This window comes from Panthera leo, chromosome B2 (assembly GCF_018350215.1).
Source record: "Panthera leo isolate Ple1 chromosome B2, P.leo_Ple1_pat1.1, whole genome shotgun sequence".
Taxonomy (NCBI): Eukaryota; Metazoa; Chordata; class Mammalia; order Carnivora; family Felidae; genus Panthera; species Panthera leo.
In genome coordinates, this window is record NC_056683.1 from 25,744,543 (window position 1) to 25,767,837 (window position 23,295).

Below are 23,295 nucleotides of genomic sequence, written 5' to 3' on the forward strand. Positions count from 1 at the left end.
CTCTGAGTTCTTCTACTGTGCAAACATCTCCTTCTCTGGCAGGGAAAACACCTTCATTTTCCATACGGTGCAAACATGTACCTCTTGCAGAAATGGAAAGAGAACATGAATTTCTGCAAAGGTGAACCAGAGAAGAACAATGTATTTGTGATCTTGATCCTTAACTATAGACTGGGAGCTTGACGCAGGACTAGCTCAGCAGAAAGCTTTGACAGATGCCCAGTAGGGATATACTCCTTTTCCTTGAGCAGATAAACTCTCCTGGGCTCAGACCTCTAATGGAGCCAGGACACCTTAACATGCCTTTACAGCCTTAACAGCCCTTTTTGTCTGTCCACAATTGTCTGGTTACCCTACTTTTTCTTCAGAAAATTCCCAAACAGCAGAACATATATTAGCTTTTATGATTTAAAAAAATAATGGTAAAATATAAAATATACTACCTTAACCATTTTCAAGGGTACAGCTCTGTGGCTTTTAAGTACATTTACATTGTTGTGCCACTATCACCACCATCCATCTCCAGAACTTTAAAAAAAATTTTTTTTCATGTTTTCATTTATTTTTGAAGGAGAGACAGACAGAGCATGACTGGGGGAGGAGCAGAGAGAGAGGGAGACACAGAATCTGAAGCAGGCCCCAGGCTCCAAACTGTCAGCACAGAGCCTGACACGGGGCTTGAACTCATGAACCGTGAGATCATGACCTGAGCTGAAGTCGGATGCTTAATTGACTGAGTCACCCAGGCGCCCCTCCAGAACTTTTTCATCTTGCAAAACTGAAACTTTTGAACCCATGAAACACCAACTCCCCATTTTCCCATCCTCCAGCTCCCAGTAACCACCCTTCTATTTTCTGTTTCTATGAATCTGACTCTTCTAGGTACCTTGCATATGTGGAACCATACACTATTTGTCCTTTTGTGATGGGCTCATTTCACTGAGCAAGTTTTCAAGGTTCATCCATGTTGTAGCCTCTGTCAGAATTTCCTTCCTTTTTAAGGCTGAACAATATTCCCATTGTCTGTATAGCCCATGCTTTGTTTATCTATTCATCTGTAAATGGATCCTTGAATTGCTTCCACCTTTTGGCTATTGTGAATAATGCTGCTGAGAACATGAATATACAAATATCTCTTTGAGTCTTTGCTTTTAATTATGTTGGTATATACCCAGAAATGGAATTGCTGGATCATATGGTAATTCTATGTTTATTTTTTGAGAGACTGCTACACCATTTTCCACAACAGCTGCACCATTTTACATTTCTACCAACAGGGCCCAAAGGTTCCAATTTCTCCACATTCTCACCAACACTGGTTTTTGTTTGTCCTTTTTTGTTTTTGATAGTAGCCATCCTGATGAGTGGTATCTCATGGTGGTTTTGGCTTTTATTACTTTTCACTAAAAAAAAAAAAATCATTCTTTATTCTGGGTTCAGGTGGGAGTGGCAGTGACTTATTTTTCTTTTGAAGACACACAAAGTTCTCTATTGAGTTGTAGCTCAGGGCACATTTGCCAGCCTATCCTTGGGCCTAAATATGGAATACGACCTTTAAAAGGTACTGGCTGGGAAACCCTGCACCACCTGGCTGTGCTGGTCCTTGGTGACCTCCCCAGGGGATTCCTGACAGTTAAAGCTTGTCCTGACTCTTGGGGTGGGGAACTCCCCTCTCTAACATAATGCCAGTGGCAGCTTTGTATGAACTCTTATGTAAAAGGAAGAGTGTTCTTCCAAGTGTCAGGGTCATCCATGGACACTCCTTCTATTTCAGCAGTGGTGACAGACTAGGTATAGAGACACACAGAAACTTCCCCTTTGGCAGTAGAGAGAGGATTCAGAGCAAACACAGTTTGTGCAGACACTTGAAAATGCTTGTCTGAGGAAGACTAAATTGAGTTAGTGTTTTCGTTGCTTTTTTTTTTCCAAAAACACTTCCACATTTGTCACTGTATCTTAGTCTCACAGTAATCTTTGGATCTAGAAAGTAGAAAGTAAGCCCATTTGGCAGAGAGAAACATGGTCTTTGAGATATTAAATGCCTTCCTCAGGGCACACAGTTGGTGAGCAGAAATGGGACTAGAACCCAGCATCCTGGCTATAGATCAATAATCGATTTTGATGGAGATGACCTCATCTAGGAGTTAAAATTTCATGGATTTGAATAGCTTGCTTTCTTCAGGACTGTTTATGACTTGAAGCAAGGTACTCTGTTGAGCAGTGGCAGAGTAGCTTATATCTGGCCCTTTTGCCATAAAGTCTTGGTGTTAAGGGAGTAGAAATCTGACTCCATGAAGACAAGCATACCTCAGTGGGGGCCTTCTTCACCTCAGTGGGTACCACTTAGTACTCCTCGAAACCCTTAGAAATCAGGTTTGGTTAATTCTGCTTAAATTAAGTTTGAAACCATTGCTTATGATTTTCATGATCATTAAAATCAACTTCTCAAAATATGAATATCCTAGACTAATGAATATTCTAGGTTTTTGTTGTTGTTCTGCTTAGCTCAAGTCAGAGATAACTTGAAATTTTTTATCACTGATGATATTCTTTGACTAACTGGTGGCTTCCTACTGGATTTTAAATGGCCTGAAGTAGACACACAGGTCTGGGCGGAGCTCATCAGGCTATTTGCAAATATGCAAGCCTATGCATAAATGGTCCCTCTTCTGGAATTTGCCAACTTGAGACCAATGAGACCTACGTGTCAGAGAGAGCACATGGATACTTATGAACACAGCAGGTGAACACCATTGATGGACAAAAGGGGACCAGCTGAGACTTAAGACTTCTCTCCACAGAGGTCATCCATCAGCTCAGGTGGCTTCTGATGAATATGAGCCCCAGAGCATGATGAAGCTGTTGTTACAGTGAGAGTAATATCAGTGCTTGATGGTTTTAGATTACGGTGAGTATTAGATGAGAATATGGTGATGTTTTCTTTAAATAAATCAGTTAACAGCAGTCCCTCTTCTGCTTTAAAAGAAAAGATGTGGTGCGCCTGGGTGGCTCAGTTGGTTAAGCATTTGACTTCAGCTCAGGTCATGATCTCGCGGGTTGTGAGTTTGAGCCCTGCATTGGGCCCTCTGCTAACAGCTCAGAGCCTAGAGCCTACCTTGGACTCTGTGTCTCCCTCTTTCTCTGCCCCTCGCCCACTCACTCTCTGTCTCTCTCTTTCTCTCAAAAATAAATAAACATTTGAAAGAAATTAAAAAAAAACATGAGAAAAACTTAGTTCATACTGGCCAATTCTGATATGTATTCTGATACATATTCCCATTCATAATATATAATCTTTGTTTTTATTAATTATATTGGTACAGAAGCACCTTTTGTCAAGGATACTGTGATTGGACAGAAGAGCATTAGTTAGTGTGAGAAACAAGTATGTTAGTATCTTGCTCTGTGTAACAAAATCCTCAGAGCCTACTTTAAAATTAAATACCTTAAAATTTGCTTATTTTTTTTTAAACCAAAGATACTCAACTTTAAGCATTACTTAAAAACTGTTTTTAATTAGTGGATAATGTTACATGTTGAATGCCTGTCTCAGATGCATTTTTTCACCTCATAGATTCTCAGAGAATACCACCCTGTTAAAGTTTATTCATACCCAATTATGTTCATTCCATGGGGCTGAGCGCCCCCCCCCCCAGAAAATCTCATGCATGACAACCAGAAAATTTTCCTCCCGCATCATACTAACACACAGTTTGAAAATAAAAAGAGACTCTTCCCTCTCATTTTATTTCATCTATACTGAGACATATGGAAGAGAAATTAACGAAACATTTGGGAGTAACTGGTAGTTAAGAATATTTGGTATATAGTACCATCTGGGGGTAAAGGTAGGGGTTTGCCAACATATCAAAACACTAATGAAAATCTGTAACTTGCATTCATCAAGAAAATGTCATGCTAAACTCGTTTTATTCCTTTTTCTCCTGAGTTACTAGCTGGTGTGGGAATGCCATGACATAGATAAATTTCTGCAATTGAGTTTCTTGCCATGTCTTGTGGGAAATTCAGAGGCATGTAAACTGGGTAACAGAAGAGCTGGCTGAAGTTGTGGTTAATTACAAAACAATACTCCATATGTGTGAATGAACAGATCGATACCAATGTAGACCTGCGGCTTTCAGCATGTTCTCTGCTGTGGCTCACATGGAGGGTGACGGGTCCTGTCTTAGACCCGTGTACATGCTTGTGTGCAGTTACGCATAGTCCAGCAGACTGGCCGCAAGTCCAGCCTATCTGTCCCACTCAAGAACACACACCTGGAGATGAGTTAGTGCAAGATATGAGAATAAATTTACCACTCTGATTTGGAAAATAAAAGGCTTGCAGATTTCCATACCTTGGACATTGTCAGTAACAAATTATTTGTCATGCTGTAAGATTCCAGCTGTGATGCTATTACAAAATACTTGGCTCTTTGTCTCTTGATCTCATCCTGTTCAACATTTTAAACACCAATTTTAAAAAATACTAAAAAGCGTGCTTCAAATCTTCTAAGGAACTGCATGGCTTGAGAGCTTGTAACAGCACCAAAGCTGAAAGCAGCCTGGAGAAGGGAGGCATCATTTAACACTGGAATTGGCTATCAGTGCCAGAAAACCTATAGATGAGGGAAACTTTAAACCAGTGTTTAAAAGTTCATTTTTAAGAATGTACTTTTGATAACTCTAAAGAATCGTTTTCCTGTAAGTCTTGCTCCAAATGGGCTTTTCTTATAAACAGAAATGTCAACACAATCAATTACTATTTAGGTAAAAATTTTTAAAAAATTATTTCTTATTTTAATCAAATATAGGTTCAAGTATGGAAGGTTTGATTTCACCTCTGGAATGGTCTTTTGAGGACAAGGACAGTATCTTGTTTATTTCTCTGTTGTCAAATCCTAGCATGTCTGCAACACATACTACTAAAGTGTGGTAAATTAAACCATAGTTAACCAAATCTGAAAGATGAGTCTTGAATGGGGCAACAGAATTCACTTTCCACCAAGACAAACATGGCAAATTAGAGGGATAGCACCCTAGCAAGCTAACCCTAGGACAATTGTTCCCAACTCTTGACTGCTCATTGCAGTCACATAGGTTGCCAGAGAAAATACACAAGGTACAAGTTAAAATAGAATTTCAGATAAATAATGATTTTTTCTAGTATAAGAATATTGTATGGGTCATACTTATACTAAAAAAAGTATTTGTTTTTTATCTGAAATTTAAATTTAACTGGGCACCTATGTTTTCATTTGCTAAATCGGACAACTGTAAGCCTTTAGAAAATACCAAAGTGTGGGCCTCCCTCCAGAGTTTTGGATACAATTAGTCTGGCATGAGAAACCAGTATTGCTATTTTTCAAAGACTCTCCAGGTAATTCTATTATGCAGCTAGGATAGAGGGTCACTGCCCTATAATATGTGTTTCAGTTTTGAACCTTGTTCCCATGACTTACAAGTGTGTAATTTACCTCTGTTTCAAGTGGGCTGTGGATCCATAGGCTTGGGGTAAAGTAAGAACTGCTAGGCTGCCTGGACCTCTCTGCTATTCCTTAGGGCAGCTTTTATTTTAGATGTCAAATATACCGGTAGATGAAAAGACTGGTAAGAGTGTTATGATGGCCAAAGTGGGAAAAAATGTCACACAGATATCAGTTTCTGATTATGCATAAATAATAAGTACGGTTAATGGGAGTAGGTCTAAGCTGAAGAAACCAAAGGATCTTTCTTCTAAGAGAACAGGAACCATCAGAAACCTGATAGGTACATGGCTTACCAAGAGATATTAAAGTTTTAAGATATTTTTAAAAGTGCCATATGAGAGTTGCTCATTTAGAAAGAAACCAGATAGTGTTTTCAAGGTTATGTGCTATGCAGGAAAGTATACAGAGGTGTAGAAGCCAGAAGGTGAACCCAGGCCTTCCTATAATATAAAGACTGCAGCGCTGAGGGAACCATGTGGGGAGGAAATCAGAACTTGCGGTTATGAGTTGGAGTACAAAGTAACAAGCCAAAAGATTAAGTGGACTGGAACATATAGTCCTGGGCATAAACAAAACAACAACCCCTGTGAGAAGCTGAGAGCTGCCAGAATCCCTAAGTGGGTGAGGAGTAGCCAATTTACCCCTGAGCTCCCTAAGGCTAATGAGACTAATGGCTTAAGTCAAAGCAAGGATACTTTTTGAGATTGGATAATTGCTTCTGTTGTGTTAGCAGAGGAAATGGAAGGGTGAGCCATGATTTTTTTTTTCCCCATAGCCAAAATTTATGACAATGAAGCCTACATTATATGGCAAGTTTTTGAAGTTAAATGATAAGTAGAAGTCAACTCTTTCATATTGTCTGAAAAATGATCCATAAAATCATTGAAGGAGAATGTAGCAAAATATAATGCTTAAAGGCAAAATTTTAAAAATGGAGTTTTCATTCAGCAATATCAATTGTAAGCATACACTTCTATTATTTCTAAGCACAAGTATGTTTATATATTCACTCAACTTTTTCAGGTTCTAGTTTGGAGCCGGTGTTGTTTGATTAGAACTTGAACTTAGGAAGGGAACTTATTTTAACATTGTTAATTATAAAAATAAAACATTATTTAGATATTAGGGTAGGATTAATTCTGTCACAATTCCTATTTTTAAGTTTTAATAAAGATATTAGATCATCTAGGGGGAAAGGCTATGTATACTCTGCAGACATTAATTTGGTTAAATCACTATTGATGGAAACAATATTTAATAAAAATATGGATGATTATGAACTGTATATGAATGGTATGCTATTTAATTAAAATTATTTCATTATTATATAATAAACTAGTCTTAGTTATTTAACCACTTGAAAAAAATACACATTTTAGGATTTTGAACTGAGGATTTTTTGCAGGTGAGTCTCCATTTTATAGAATGTAGATTTTCATAGAGTTGTAATTCTCCTCTGGTTAATTCTCTTTAAAATTCAAAGGAAAAACTGAATCTGACTGACATTTATTGTAACAACTTTTAGTAGAGAAAATTTTGAGGTGATTCTATAAGTAAAATTCATAAAATGTACTTAATGCTATTATAACATCTACCTGGAACTTACTTATTTTTAAATAACACTACTTCTCTGTTAGATAGGAGAAATTGGTGCCAATATGAGTAATTTTGTGGGAGTGAACAGAAAATGAACAACGGCAAAGTAATAGCATGTGAAGAACTTTTCATGTTCAGAGTTGACCGATTTTGCTGGTATATTATATATTTGTGTAAATGTATTCCACCAGTAATGAGGTCAGTTTGAAAACTATATTGCTTGTAACCGAACTAAATCAAAATGAAAATTTTTATAGTGATTGTTAAGTGCCAAATTGAACTGATCTCATTAAATGTGAAATTCAAGTATATTTAGACTATTGCCTAAATTTTAATACATGAACATAATGAGATATGATCAGAATAGTTGGAAAAAGTTACTTCTATTTTTTTTTCTTTTAGCAGTTTCTCATTTCACAGTTTAGATTTATTTTCTGGAATCTGATTAAATAGCTGGGCGCATGAATATGAAGTATGCAATACCTTTCAATAAATGGGGGAAGAGCACACATGTATTGGTCTATGTTGTCTCACACAAGTATTTTGCTAGTGATAATTAAGGTTGTTACATTTGAGTGTAAGTCAGTGTTCACAAAGAAGAAAAAGTTCATTACGCCCTTGGAAAGAGGTGCAGCTGCATGTAGTAAACACAGATGGAGCACACTTTTTTATGAGGTTCCTAACTGAAAACAGACTTTAATCCTGTTCTTGGAATACCCACACTTGAACTTTCCAACACTGATTATGCATTTCTGCCGTAGAGACCAGCTGTCACCTCATCATAGGCATTTATTTATTTATTGTTATCTGGGTGTAGTCTAGCCTACAGTCTCCAGGAAGGCAGAAGAGCAAGTCTGCAATTGTTTTTTGCTTCCTATGGAAATATATGGTGTGCATGATAGTGCTCACCTCTCCCCTCACACAGAATTCCAAGAGGGACTCTTCACAAGCCAAGGAAAGTAAAGAATGGCCGCTCCCTATTCTCAGGGGATGTCTAGTCTAAGGCTGAAGAGTTTTCTTAATCCCATCCATCATTATGTCTTATTTGACAGGGATTTTTTTCCTCCAGACAAAAGTAGTCACTTTAAAACTTACTTGACCTAACTATGTACTTCTCATGATAGCAGTCCAATAAGAAAACATAGATTAATGCTTATGCCAATACCTAACATAATCTATAGTTGCCTACTACTTTTAAACATCATAGAAAACTGGTATGCAACAACAAATGAAATGCTGAGACTATGTGTACATTCAAAAAATTTACTGGTGGTGGTAGATTTTTAATGAGAAAAAATAAAGACTGAGACTGTGTGCCACAATGTCCTTCTACATTTAAAAAAATTTTAATTTTTTTTAAGGTTTATTCATTTTTGAAAGACAGAGCATGAGTGGGGGAAGGAAAGAGAGAGGGGACACAGAATCCAAAGCAGGCTCCAGGCTCGAACTGTCAGCACAGAACACATCACAAGGTTTGGACTCATGAATCATGAGATCGTGACCTGGGCCGAAGTCGGACGCTTAACTGACTGAGCCACTCAGGGGTTTCCCCCCACCCCCGCCCAATTTTTTTTAATGTTTATTTTGGAGAGAGAGAGAGAGAGCGAGAGACAGAGCACGAGTGGGGGAGGGGCAGAGAGGGCAGAAGATGCAGAATCTGAAGCAGTTTCCAGGCTCCCAGCTGCCAGCACAGAGCCTGACACAGGGTTTGAACTCACGAACTGCGAGATCATGAACAGAGCCAAAGTCAGACTCGCTTAGCCAACTGAGCCACCTCTACATTTTTAAGGATGAAGGTATTGTGGAAAAAATCACCAGTAATATCAACAACTTTTCCTTTTAGCAGAAACATTTTAACGTTATTAAAATCTCCTATAATTAGGTGAAATTGGGTAGAATCTCATTTCTCATCTCTAGTTGAGCTGACTGGGCTACATGCTGTCAATCTTTTAAAAGAGAAAGGTAAAGGATTCAGCCAGGAAAATCTAGTTTATTTGGGAAAAGCAGAAGAATTGCAATTCAGGACAAGCAAACTGTGGCAAACCATAGACAAGTCCAGAGAACAAAGGAGAAAAGTGTCTCTTCATAGAGGAAAGGAGGAAGTTAGGAAGGGGTTGTTTTGAACAAAAGTTCATTGGAGAAAGATGAGTTTAAAGTAGTGGCAACTTTTCATTGGTTGCAGGCAATTGAAGTGGTGACCCTTCATTGACTGGAGGTGAGGGCAGCTTGCTATTGCCAGCGGAGAGGAAGTCTTCATCTTGCTGGATTTTGCAAGCTGTGACAAGTGCCATGAGCATGAGAACTACCCCCTTACAGGCTTCCTGGCTCCAATTTTGAGTTAGGTTTTCCTTAACACATTTTCATATTTCCCCCTTTTGATAAAGATCTTTCTCTGGATCATCTATTCCTGATTGGAATCGTTTTTGTCCCTTGGTGCCAGGAAGGACCTTTTCCAGATGTCACATCCCATGCTGGAAGGAAAGTACATAGACTGGAAGACACTGAGGCCATATTTGGAAAACAAGCAAGGGTGGGGAGGGAGAGCTTTCTGGCATTTCTCATCCAAGGTCTACATCTTATCAAAGTTGTAAGTGTTGGGGATCATCTGGAAGCACTGAGTCAGCATCACCGTATTGGGTACTTTGTTACTACAAAGGTTCAATAGGCAACAGGTACAAAGCTTTAACAATGTTTACACAAAATAAGATGAGGAGCAGAGTAGTGACCCCAGCTTGTATTATAGTCCTAAACCAGAAGCCCAAGCCAGCTAAAGAGATCAAAGCACCATAGATCATCAGGTGGAATTTTTTGTGGCCAATGTGCTTGTTCCTCTAATATTATGTAATTGAAGGAATTTATCCATGTGCAACAGGCCATGTTTGTTATCACACAAATGCCTCCCTGTTCAGCAAGTAGGTAATCAAGTGCTATGCAATTGTTTAAAACTACTTTGACTTATGAGCTAAGTGATCATTGTTGGCCTGTTATTGCCATAGTGGTAGAATAAGTAAGTTTTCCCAATTCCAGAGAGAGATTTCTAATTATTTGTTCATTGGCGTGAACATGCACAGAAGGGATAAGTGCCCTTCCAAAGGAGGCAAATACAGAGTCATGTATATGTCCTATGAATTCCCATTTGAGGTGGTGATAAAAGCTTAATGGAAAAGACCAATGGAGGACCATGGGAGGCTTCCAATTTATTGTGGATGGCCACAGGAACAGTTAGAATCAAATCTTCCAGTACATTCACAGGCCCATTTAGAGGCCAATTCACCACACACAATGATTAAACCAGGTGGTGCACATAAAATTCCTATTGGGGGCTGATTACTAATAGTGCCATTACTTGGAATTACTTGATTGGTTCTTCCAAGTCAAGGGTCAGTGGTGTTTGGGGAATAATTAAGGAGAAACCCTTCTGTTATGTGGACTTTATTCTTGAAGGCTGTACAGAGGGAAGTTCTTTTGCTACCGTACACAGACCTGAGGTATTAGGGAGAATGGGAAACTGTATGGGTGGAATAGGTACAGTTAGTTGCATTGGGAGTTATAATGGGGAGAGGTCAAAGCAAGGCATAGGAGAATGTGTAGTTCTAGTCAGGGGCTTTCTTTAGATGAAGAACATTGATCCAAGAGTCAACTCCTTGCAGTTTGGTGGCATGAGGATTGGTTAGTAACACTTGGTAAGGGCCTTTCCAGTGTGCTTGAAAAGAGGTTTTTTGAGATGTCTCTTCCTATAAGCAAAATTCCTAGGTTGCAGAGTGTGGTGTTTGATGTCTTTGTCTCCTGGGAGTGCGCTGTGAAAAGATTGCCCTACTAGAGTATGATTATTTTTAAGGGATGTAATTAGAGCTTTGCAACAGTAACATATGTCTCCTTTATTACGTGCAGATCAGAAAAGGGAGAAGCTAGATGCATCAGGAACCCAGTATTTGTCTCAAAGGGTGAGAGTTTATGAGTTAAAGGGAGTGGATCTGAGATTTAGAAGGCCCAATGGCAACATTTTTGGCTAAGGTATTTGGAGGGTTTCCATAAAATTTTTAATTTATTTTGGTTCCTTTGACTAGCCTTGAAGACTGAGGATGGTAAACACAGTGAAAATGCTATAGAACTGGCCAAACGGCACAGACTTGCCATAATATTTGACCAATAGAATGGGTTCTTCAGTTGCTATGGAGCTCAAGAGGCATTCCCCAGGTAGGGATGGTTGTATTCTAATAGGATTTTAGCTACCGAAGAAAAATAGTAGCTAGTCTACATGGAAGGGCTTTGGCCAGTGGGAAGACATACAAATCATTACCAAGACATATTTGTATCCATGAGGTGGGGGTAGCTGAATAAAGTCCATTTGCCAAAATTCAAATGACCCATTAGGCAATTTAAAGTGCCTAGGAATAGTGTCGACAGGTTTCCCTGGATTGTATTTTTGGCAGGTGGGGAAAGCAAAGTAGGTACTTTTTGTAGTCTTGTTGGTATTTCCCTACAACTATTAACTTATGAACATCATTTTATCTTTAGACCAGTGGTTCAATGCATGTTGGTCAATAGTGGGAACCTTAGAATTTCTGGTAGGGCCAGGTTTGTACTTGGTCCAAACCAGAAGTTTCTCTTCTTATCATACTAACAACCATTTGATTGCCAATCTTGTTTTACTGTTGGGTGTCTCTAGTCAGTTTCTCCAGATTATCCTCTGGAGGTGAGTTCCTTTGCACCATGACAGAGATTTGACTTCTAGACCCTTTGAGGATAGCATTTTTAAATGGAAATGTCAGTGAGATGTTTTCCTTTAGCTTCCAGAAAGTCAAGTTTATAATGCTCCAGGATTTTAATAATAGCCGAAGCAGCAGGTAAGAGTATGACATCCAGTAATTCCTGAATGTAAGGGCTGCTTTTAATTTTATCTTCCTGGAAGTAAAGAAGCCACGTTGTTTCCATAACATTCCAAAATTGGGAGCCACTCCAAAGGCATATATACTGTTGGTGTAAATGCTGGCACTTTTGCCTTTGGCTGGAACATAGACCCATGTGTGTGCTTGTAGTTCCTTGTTAGGCTGAAGTAGCCAAAGGCAAGGGTGCTGCTTCAGTTACTTCAGAAGGAGTTGATGTTGCATATCCAACACAGTATTTGCCATTTTCATCTTTTAACTAAGAACCATCAGTGAACAATGAAAAGTCAACTGTTATCCAAAGAAGTTTCCTGTAAGTCATCATATGGGCAAGAAGGTGATCTGTCAGTATTAAGCAGTTGTAGGTGGTTTAATTGGTAGAGGAGGTGAGAAGAGTGTCAGGGTTAAGGTTATTACAGTGAGCAAAAGTAACATAAGGGGCGGTACACAGTAGAATTTCATAGGAAGTGAGATAGCCTATAGAAAGAAACTGAGTGTGACGAAAGGTAAGGAGAGCTTTCACAGCACAGAAGTGGTTAAAGGGGATGCAAAGACTGTTTTCTCAGTGGCCTTCACAAAAAAAGACAGTAAGTAGCAGGTGAAGCTGGGAGGCATGGGGAGGGCATATGCCCAGGCTTCAGGCATTCCTTTCTTTTTTGTATGCAAAAAGGAAGAAAGAGAGCTGATAATTTGGATGTTCAAGAGCAAGGGGCTTTATTAAACTTTCTTTTGACATTGGAAAGTTATGTCATCTGGATCTTCCTAGATGATAGGGTCAGGTGTATAAATGTTGGGCCATAAGGAGAAGTTTGGGATACAGTTGCAATAATAATCTGTCAATTCAAGAAAACCTCACAGTTGACATTTGGTTTGAGGCTTTGGGAAGTTCAGGATGCCATGAAAATTGTCTGGATCCAAATGAAGTCCTTGTTCTGAGATTAGATGTCCTAAATATTGAACTTGAGTTTGAACAAATTGTAATGTCTCCTTAGAGATGTTATATCCCTTTCTGGCTAGGAGTTTTAGCACATAGATGCTATCTTCTTGTGAGGAGGGTTGGAAAGAGAAGCAGAGAAGTCATCCACATATTGTATTAAAGTGGAGCCTCCAGGGAACTTGATATCAGCCTTTAATGTTTGTGAGAAATAAGAAGGGCTTTCTGTGAAACCCTGGCATTACTGCTCAGTAGCTTTGCTATCCTTCCCAAGTAAAAGCAAGAAGATATTGACTAGCTTTATCTACTGCAACACTAAAGAAAGCACTACATAAATCAGTCATGAAAAAAAAAATTGCTCTCAGTAGGGTTGGGGGTTAATAAAGTGTGAGAGTTGGGGACAATAGAATGGTGAGGGATTATAATAATGTTTATAGCTTGGAAGCCCTGGACAAGCCTCTATCTATGGTCCTTTGGTTTCTTCACAGGTAAAATACAAGTGTTGCAGGGATAGGTACAGGGGATAATGGGGCTCTGACCCTTATGGTCTTTTATTATTGCTTAGTGTCTTGAGGGGCCTCTTTATTTATAGGCCTCTTTATTAATGAATTATGGGGAGAGCTTTTGAGGGATCTATTTGGATCTTAGTAGGAGGTACACTGGATTCTGTCAATATCAGCTGAGGATTTACCCATAAGGAGGGTGGTAGCTCATCCAAAGGGGACAAATGGTTACTGTTCTTGGAATTAGTTCTAAGGGCCATCAGGGTCAGAGCAAATAAAAGATACTGAGGGTCATGGGATTTACCTAGTTGGCTATTTTGGTTGCTGCTCCAAAATTCTAGAACTATTTCTCCTTTTCAGGAGAAAGAACTTCTAGCATGATATATTTTTAAAAAAATCTTGGCCCAAATAAATCAATATGGTGGAGGAACTAAGGAGAAAAGGTGGTATATCTTTGAGGGTCTAAGCAAAAGGAAACCTGTTGAGGTTTATTGGAGACCTTCACTATTTGAACTGTTTTAGTACTCTGAGGTAGGGGCTGTTTAATAGTGGTGAGGTTGTGAATCACTGAATTTTACTTCTGAAGCCAATATTGCCCTGTATATTAACTAACTAAAATATAAATAAAAATATGGGGCGCCTGGGTGGCTCAGACGGTTAAGCGTCTGACTTCAGCTCAGGTCACGATCTCGTGGTCCGTGAGTTCGAGCCCCGTGTCGGGCTCTGGGCTGATGGCTCAGAGCCTGGAGCCTGCTTCTGATTCTCTGTCTCCCTCTCTCTCTGACCCTCCCCCGTTCATGCTCTGTCTCTGTCTCAAAAATAAATAAAGGTTAAAAAAAAATTAAAAAAAATAAATAAAATATAAATAAAAATAAATAAAAGAACATGAAAAAAATAATGGTAGTGAGGTTGAACATCTAAAGTGTAGCGCCAATATCAATCAGGACAGAGAGATATTCATTTCCAGTTTGGAGAGTGGTTTTTCCAAGTTCATTGTAAGTACAGAGAACACAGGAGGAGAGTGTCCTTTTATAGAGAGGAGAAAGTTTACAAGTGGAGGTGGCCTCTTATTGGCTGCAGGTGAGGGCAGTTGCCAGGTTGAGAGGAAATCTTCCTTCTTCCTGCTGGACTATGTAAGCTGCAATGAGTAGGGTGTGTGTGACAGCTCTCCCTTCATGACTTCCTGTCTCTGATTGTGAGTTAGGTATCCATAACACATACCACAATGCTCTTTAAGGTCTCGCCAAATTCAAAATGGATTTTATGATTTAGTAAGTTTTCTATTTTGTTGTCTTATTTGGAACACTTAGAATATTGTCTTTTTGTGTGTGTGTGGTGAATTGTGTGACTGGGAATACAAAACAGTTATGTATCTAACCCACTGGATTGTGAGGCAAACTCGTTCCATTAATTTCTTTCTAAAATATAATTTAAATCTGTGATGTAAAATCTAAGGTGGTCTTTCAGATTCCTTTCCGTCCTGCCATTAGCCATCATGGCTAATAGATAACTGATTTCCACAACAAAAAAAAACCTGCCTTTTTTTTTTTTGCTTTGTTTTGCCTTTGTTTATTGAAATAGCAATCTCTTGCCTTTGAGAATAAGAATATCGTTCTTATATGAATCAGCAAATGAAGGTCCCTATTTAAACAGGGAGGGAGGTTCACTACCAAAGCTGCCTGAGACCATGAATTTGAAAGGGAACTGGAGGGGCTTGTCTTACAAACCCATCCCCTACATCCCTTGTTACTACCTCGGAGCAGTGCTTAAGAAGACACAGTAGAACTGGGGCACTACTCCCATCACACTGCCTTCTCCTTGTTAGTAAGGCAAATTGGAAAGTTTGTTGATAAAATCCCCAAGAGAACTCCTTCCATGTTGACCATGACTACTGTGGTTGAAGCAAAGCCCTCACCTGCTTTGGGAGAGAATTGGAGAATTGGAGACCTAAATAAACAGCACAAACCGAACACACATTACTTTTTTTTCCATGATCTGCCATAAAGACACTGGCTATTGCTAAATCATCATCACAACAGAAAATAGATGCTGAGAGTGAAGCTACTTGGAAAAGCACCTGAGAAGCAGTCTCTTGCCAGCATGTGAAGCTTCAGAGTGTGCTCTTTAACTGTGCCAAGCTTTGTTCTCGATTATGTGGCATCATAGAGCTTTAGAGCTAAAGGAACATTAGAGTAATGGATGTGATGTATAATTAGACCCGCTACTTAATCACCATTAGAAATATTGCGAAGGCTTCAGTTGTAAAATGCAAAGGCATTTATGTAACACCTATTTTAATGTTGAGTTAGGTGATATACAAAGAAATTCAATCAGACATGTCAAAGGAAATAGCTACTGCTTACTCTTGTGGCAAAATTAAGTTCCATAATCATAATGAAGTAAAATGTGGCAATAACAATATCTAACTTTTTTTCATTTCTAGCATCAAAAGTATTCATTAAGTGTCTCTTGGGGGCACTTGGCTGGCTCAGTCAGTACAGCGTACCATTCTTGATCAGGGTTGTTAAGTTCGAGCCCCACGTTGCTTGTAGAGATTACTTAAAAATAATAAAATCTTTTTTTAAAAAAAGTATTCAAGTGTCTCTGTGTGCTAATGTGTTAAAGCATATTTAAAAAGTTATAGTTGTAGTTTTATGAATAATGGATCTTAAATATATGCTTTAAGAAATGAATGTTTATAGTACATGTTCTGATTTTTATTAGGTATAAGATATTTATTGAGAAGGTAATCAAATGGTAAATTACCTCAATAACCTACACTGAGGGTGGAGTCTTAGATGTTACTGGTAACACAAACCTTTAAAACTTTACTCAAAGGTTTAAGAAGACTCTAAGCTTTCTCCTAGAGGTTCAGGCCAACAAGTTTCTCTACATGAAAGTGGGAACTTCTAGGTGCCACAGGAGCCTGAGGGTGAGACAACAAAGTCTGATACTGAGGAAGATATCATAAAGGGTGTGCTATAGCACCCCTTAAGGAAACATTTTATATAATTGGTTGAGATGCTCAGTAAATATTGCCCAGCATCAGCCCCTACCCCTACTTTCTAATCAACCAGTGTATCAATTAGTCCTACCCCTACTTTCTAATCAACCAGTGTATCAATTAGTGTTTGCCATATGCTGAGTTAGATGCCAGAGATACCAAGATATCCAGGCAGAGTCAGTCTTGCAAACAAATAATGCCAACACAGTATGATAAATACCTGATGGATGCATGGTTAATAAAGGTGGAAGAAAGATAGACTCTTCTTTTGGTAGAAGGATGTGGGACCAGAGTGTTTCAAGGAAGAATTCACAAAGGGAAACTTCTTAAGGTAGGGGCTTGAATAACAAGAATTTCATACATTTCTGAAAGTATGAACCCTGCACTTACAATAGAACGACATCCAAAGCTTATGAAAAATGGTCTTGGGCTCCAGCCCAGACCTATTGACTAAGAATCTCTGGGGCAGGAGATTTGTAAACTTCAGGACCACTGTCCCAAGGTCTAAGGTGGGCAAAGCTGTTGTTGGCAGAGACTCCCCTACCTCCTTTTGACTCATCAGCTATTGCTTTATCCTTGAGTGTCAAGGCACATTTTCAATTCCTACTAATAATTAGCTTTCAGGGGTAGCACAGATAATTTTAAAAGTTTTTAATCCAATATTAAAAATTACATGGCTATGAGTCTACTATTATGGTCAAGTGCTCTCATTTTATATTCATGTTCATTGGTGTAGAACTGAATTTCATACCTGGGAGTCCATGGTCACTTACCTTTCAGATCAGACTGCACTGGAATGGATGGATGGAGAACTGAAGGTCTCTGCCATGCCAAATATTGACCCTCAAGTTATTGCATCTTATGAGGGTCCTGAGGGTGGTTATGTCATGAGTTGGGAGAGGGGGCTCCTGGAGGTCTCAGGACACCCCCTATTTACCAACCAGTATGGAAGTATTTCCCTATTTTAATAACTGGTATGGTACCAGTGTGCCAGCTGAATATTCTCCTATATGTACATAATAAAACAAAAGAATGAGATAAAACATGAAGAGTTCAGTAAGGTGTTTATGTTCTGCATAAATTGAGGGTTTAAGATGGTATCAGAGGTTATGTACTATCTTTCTTTTGCAAGAACAGGGCTAAATAAAATTACTTACGTTCCTTTCAAAGTTGATAGTCCCCTTTACAGCAACCAAGTTATTAGCACTTCTATTAATAATTCTTACTGTGTTCTTCTCATTTTGGAGCTGATCAGAATATATTCCTGATTCTCTAGAGTTTACCTTTGTACCTTTCTTAGTTCAGGTGGTTGTAACAAAATACTGCAGACTGTGTGACTTACACAGCAATTTCTTTCTCACAGTTTTAGAGGCTGCAAGTGTGAGATCAGGATGCCAGCATGGTCTCGTTCTGATGAGAACCCTCTCCCTGTCTTGCAGACAGCTGCATTCTTCCTGTATCCTCCCATGGCAGAGAGACAGAGGAAGGCCCTAGTCTCATCCTCTCCTTCTAAAGACACTGGTTTAATCATAGAGATTCTACCCTCATGACATCATCTATACCTAATTATTACCTAAAGGCCCCGCCTCCTAACACTATGCTACCGGAAGTTAGGGCTTCAATATATGAATTTAGGAGGGACACAAACAGCCCATAACAGAACCTTTACACCTTAATGCTGCTTTTCTGTGAGGCATAAGTTTGGCAGAGACTCCAGAGGTTAGTGGAACATTCTAGACACATGATATCAAACCTTGCATACTCTTCTGAGTCCCTGCCAGGACTCCTGGGTCAGTGTCAATATTCTGGACCTTCTTCAAAGCTGATATTCTTTTTTTAAAAATATTTTTTAATGTTTATTTTTGAGAGAGACAGCACAAGTGGGGGAGGGCAGAGTGTGAGGGGGACAGAGGATCTGAAGCAGTGTTGACAGCAGAGAGCCTGAGGAGGGAATTGAACTCATGAACTGTGAGATCATGACCTGAGCTGAAGTTGGAGGCTTAACCGACTGAGCCACCCAGGCGCCCCAAAGCCCACTGATATTCTACACAGTCCTGGACTTCTGCTGGCCACTGCCCTCAAGACCAGCTGAGTGTTTGTTGGCTCCTTCCTGCTGTCTCCATGATCCTCCCTCGAGAGCTTAACCAAGTATGACATTGTCTTTTGGTGGATGGAGGCAAGATTCAAATACAAGCAGCCATGACGAATATTTTGTGAAATATTTCTTCCAAGTCATCAAGGATGCCACCAAGTCATTAAGGATGCTACCTGGGCCAACGCTTTTCAAATTTGAACGTGCATGGAAATCACCTGGGGAGTGGTGAAGCACAGGTTCTAATTGGATAAATGGAGGGAGGGGCTGAGCAGCTCCATTTCTGAAAAGCTCCCATGTTGCTGTTGTGCGTGGACCTACTTTGAGTGGGACGGACTAGACGAAATGTTTGGGGATAGTCATGGCTGCTTAGTTTATAGCTACTGAATTGGGATTACATATCCCAAATTCAGAGACTTTTTAAGAGCTTTGCAGCTTCTCATTGCTTTTCAGAGACAGCTTTTTAAAGCCACTTTGTAGTGTGCTTAGCAAATTTGCCGTGAGGGGCAAGATATGGAAAGGCAAACCACGAGGAGGTAAAATATTTTGCTCCGCGAATCTAAGTTCAGATCGCTGAACTTCCCTAACAACCCGCGGGACCACACATCACCTCACCTGAGGAGCACTGAGCTCCTGGGAGCCTCTGCCAGCAGACACACCTCCATGAGCCAGCCTGTGGCCAGAGGCTGCACAAAAACGTAGATTGCTTACTCAGAGCAGGAGACAGGAGATGGAGTGATAAAAGTGAACCTAAAATAAAAATTAAAAAGCACACTGAGAACACCATGTGAAATGAATGCTTGTAAAACTGTCTGCGGCAGGAAGAAATAGAAGAGTTTTATTAGGTGATGAAAAAACACTGTAAACTTCATGTGAAAACATTCCAAGGTTGAGTCTTGTGTAGTTTATATAAAAGAGGAAACTTAGTAAGACTCGTTTTAATCAAATGAATATCAAGGAGCTATAATCCCATTTATACCTGGATTTCAAATTGGTTATTCTCTTTCTGTGTCTCTCACGCGTAGGTGCGTGCGCATGCACACACACACACACAAACACACACACTGTTGCACTTTCTTAGGAACCTCGCTGCACAGTTTTTGAAATGCTCAGGTGCTTGCTTTTCTGGTGGCAGAACCCCAAGAAGGCAGAGGTATGCCACCATTTATGGTTCTCAGATATGCTTTTGTGTAAAGTGCTATAAATAATTCTACACCCTGTGAAGTGGTGATTCTGCACTTAACCCAAGTCCTCTCCTCTTCTGCTCACCTCCGTTTTGGTGGAGGAATTAAATCACTTTCAATTACTAAACTCTGACCAGAAAGCAAGGCAGAGGATTTCAGGTGTGGTTGGAAATGCTGGCTTTTTTTTTTTTTTTTAATTTGCTTGCCCTCCCTGGATGCCCCTGATATCACTTTTGGAGGGGAGGTTTTGTGGTCTCTGGGGCAGTCTACCTGAGGCTAATTTCCACACATGTGTCCCTGGGTGGTCGGCAAGGAAGAGGCAGTGGTTTGCTGGATAATCCGTGGGGGAGAGGATCAAAGACCATTGCTGGTGGGTGGGAGGATCTGGGAGTTAGAGGAACACCACATCTCCAGGATTATTACTATCATTCAAAACTGTGGCACAGCAGCCTGGGTGGCAAGAAGCACTCAGGAGAAAGAAAAATAACCCAGAGGGGAGCTGGGCTGGAGTACACAGAGGCAATGGCTCCCAACACCTGCAGAACGTTGGAGTCACTGGGGGGTGTGTCTGTGATTGTGGGGCTGGGGCAGGGGAGGATATTAAAAAACCCAAGTGTCCATCCCTACCCCCTCTATAGGGGCAGGACTCAGGCATCAAATATTTTCAAACACCTAATTCCCTCAAAGTTTTGACCTTGTAAGAGCAAAGGAGGGGTTGGGTCTGGAAGGTGGGGGATGACGTGTGGCCATCCAAAGTCATGTTGGTAGTTTGGGAAAAATGAGCAGTTTTAAGTCAGAGGGCTCAGCATTTTCTGTCTGGGGAGGACAGAAAGTTGGCAATGAAAGGGAAATTAAAAAAAAAAAACATGAGTCTATTTATAAGATGTTTTTGGTAAGCTTATCCATCAGGCATAAAATGAGGAAGAAGCACAATCTATTTGATCAAAGTGCTTAATGTGACTAAATATTTAGGTGAAGATTCTTAACTTGTTTGAACTGGTTCTTCTGAAATTGACAGAGGCAGGCTGAATAGAATGGAAGAGAGCCATTTTTTTTTTACTGATTTGTAGCTCCATCCATAGCCTGGCCACTGAGATGGCGGGGCAAATATTAGGGGTCTGCCACTCCCTGACCTGCTGGTCTTTGTACACTTGTTCAGGACTGAACATAAGGCCTGCGTGGTCTTGCCAGAACAAGGGGGTTATTGGAATAAGAAAACCTGAAAGTGTATTTAAATTAAGGGAAGTCTGTAGTCAATAAAGAATAACTTCATACAGTTCATTTGACCATTGCTATTCCCTATTCAGTCTTTTCCTGTTAGAGGAGACAGTTAAATGTGGTAGCACACTTTTTTTTTTTTAATATAGTACTGCTCAACAGATCATAAAGTAAAATAACCCACGTATCTTCAACTGAAAAGATGGCCCAATTAGCCTTTCCTGAATGAACCTTTAATTTCAGGCCCTTTTTTGATTTATATCTTCGAGGAATTTTATTTACTTGATTTCTGAATGAAGCACTGTCCATGTCAGTGGATGCATCAGAAGACTTTATTTTCCTGGCAGGGTTATTTTCTCAGGTGACTATTTGATTATCTCTGATGTTCTCAGTAGCACAGGGAGGTTCTGAGGCTGAGGTTAACACTTTCCCTTCCTGGATTCAGTCAATTGGATCCTGTCCTGCCTTATTCTACGCCAGTCCCTATGGACCATGAAACAGGTTATTGCTTTGTTAACATTCCTTTAATCAGTCAGGGACTTCAGGGAGTTTTCTCATTTAGTGCAAGAATTTGAGCATGCCCTGAAGATGAAAAGAAATAGATTTATTTTACAAATGAACTTTAAAATTATCTTCCATACTCAAGCAAGGATATGTAGTTTTGATATTTCCTATGAACGTTCCTTTGTATTTCTTTTAGTCTCTGTTTTTTTTCCTCTCCCTGATAATGAACCTGATCAAAGTTTAACAAAGTTGGGGTACCTGGGTGGCTCAGTCAGTTAAGCATCTGACTCTTGGTTTCAGCTCAGGTCTTGATCTCACTGTTTGTGAGTTCGAGACCCGCATAGGGCAGAGCCTGCTTGGGATTCTCTCTCTCTCCCTCCCTCTCTCTCTCTCTCTCTCAAAATAAATAAATAAACTTAAAAAAAGTTTAACAAAGTCATTATAAATTGTTAAAATTTTGTTTTTGTATTTCTAGGCATTAGGTTAAAATTACCAAAAAGTGTTCATCGCAGCATCTCCACAAGCAGTGAGATGAAAAGCCCTCAGCTCAGGGTATGCAGTTAGTGTAGTCATGTGCCATTGTGATGTTAAGAAAACAGTTTTCCATGGCAACCGTAATCCCCAAATGCAGGGCTGTGGATATCACTCACCATCAGTTAAGTGATGCAAAAGGATATGAGCATCAGTGACAGGGATGCATTTCAGATGGTGCCTAGGGTAGTCAAGCTTTTCAGTGACGCAGCCTGATTAAAGAATGTTCTCAGACTGAGGGTACACTGGTCCTGCAGGCACTTCTTTCCTTTACTGCACATGGGTTCACCAAGCATATTCAGAATCTGACCCCTGTGTGGTGCTGGGGGAAAAAAGGTGAAGAGAAGGGTCCATGCCCCAGTAGGGCGACAGGCCTGTCAAGTGACATACAGTAACCTGGAAAATGATCACTGCATTGTGGACGTCCAGAGGAGGCTACAGCTATTTTGCCTTTCTGTTCTTTTAAAGTTAAATCCACTTTAAGATAGATTTTTTAAAAAGATCTTTTTATTTTTATTTTTTTAGTTTATTTATTTTGCAAGAGAGAGAGTGAGAGAACAAGTGGTGGGGGGGCAGAGAGACAGAGAGAGAGGTAGAGAATCCCAAGCAGGGTCTGCACTGCCAGCACAGAGCCTGATGTGGGGCTTGAACTCAGGAACCATGAGATCATGACCTGAGCCAGAATCAAGAGTGGGTCACTTACCCAACTGAGCCACTCAGGTGCCCTGGATTTTTTTTTAAGTAGGCTTCATGCCCAGTGCAGAGCCCCATGTGGGGCTTGAACTCATGACCCTGAGATCAAGACCTGAGCTGAGGATCAAGAGTTGGATGCTTAACTGACTGAGCCACCAAGGCGCCCCTCAGAAAGATTATTTAAAGTTGATTTTTATTGAATGGAAATGGAAGAAGAATGAGGGAAAGTTGTTCACGTGAACTAATTTTCCTTTTGGTTTCCCACAACTTTGAGGGGAGGGAGAGTTGTAGGGTACAACTGGGACAGACTTGTGGTCCGTGGTGGGAGTGAAGGACCCTGCACCTGGGAGTGTACCCAGGTAGGTGGGCACATGCTTCTAGGTGGATGTTGCCTTCCTGCTCAGCTCTTGATTCTATGGCAGTCAGTGAAACTGCATGAAGACAAGAGTATAAAGTGCATACAGTTGGTCAAAATTGTGAAAATGGTCATTAAGCAATGAATCTTGACCTCTAGAAAGTAGTTTGCAAGAAATGAACTGATCATTCTAGTTATGTACTTGTCCTTGTACCTGCTCATTAGAATAATTCTTCTCTAAAATGGGCAGAAAACATGAATAGACACTTCTCTAAAGAAGACATCTGGATGGCCAACAGGCACATGA

General features: G+C 40.0%; 1 long non-coding RNA gene across 1 annotated transcript; it reads right to left on the minus strand.

The window, feature by feature from the left end:
- Positions 1-1,361: 1,361 nt before the first annotated feature.
- LOC122219632 lies at positions 1,362-21,978 on the minus strand. The gene is made up of 3 exons (XR_006202500.1): positions 21,903-21,978; positions 19,119-19,253; positions 1,362-1,403 (listed from the first exon to the last, which is right to left on the minus strand). It is a non-coding gene; the product is annotated as an uncharacterized LOC122219632 (long non-coding RNA).
- Positions 21,979-23,295: the final 1,317 nt, after the last annotated feature.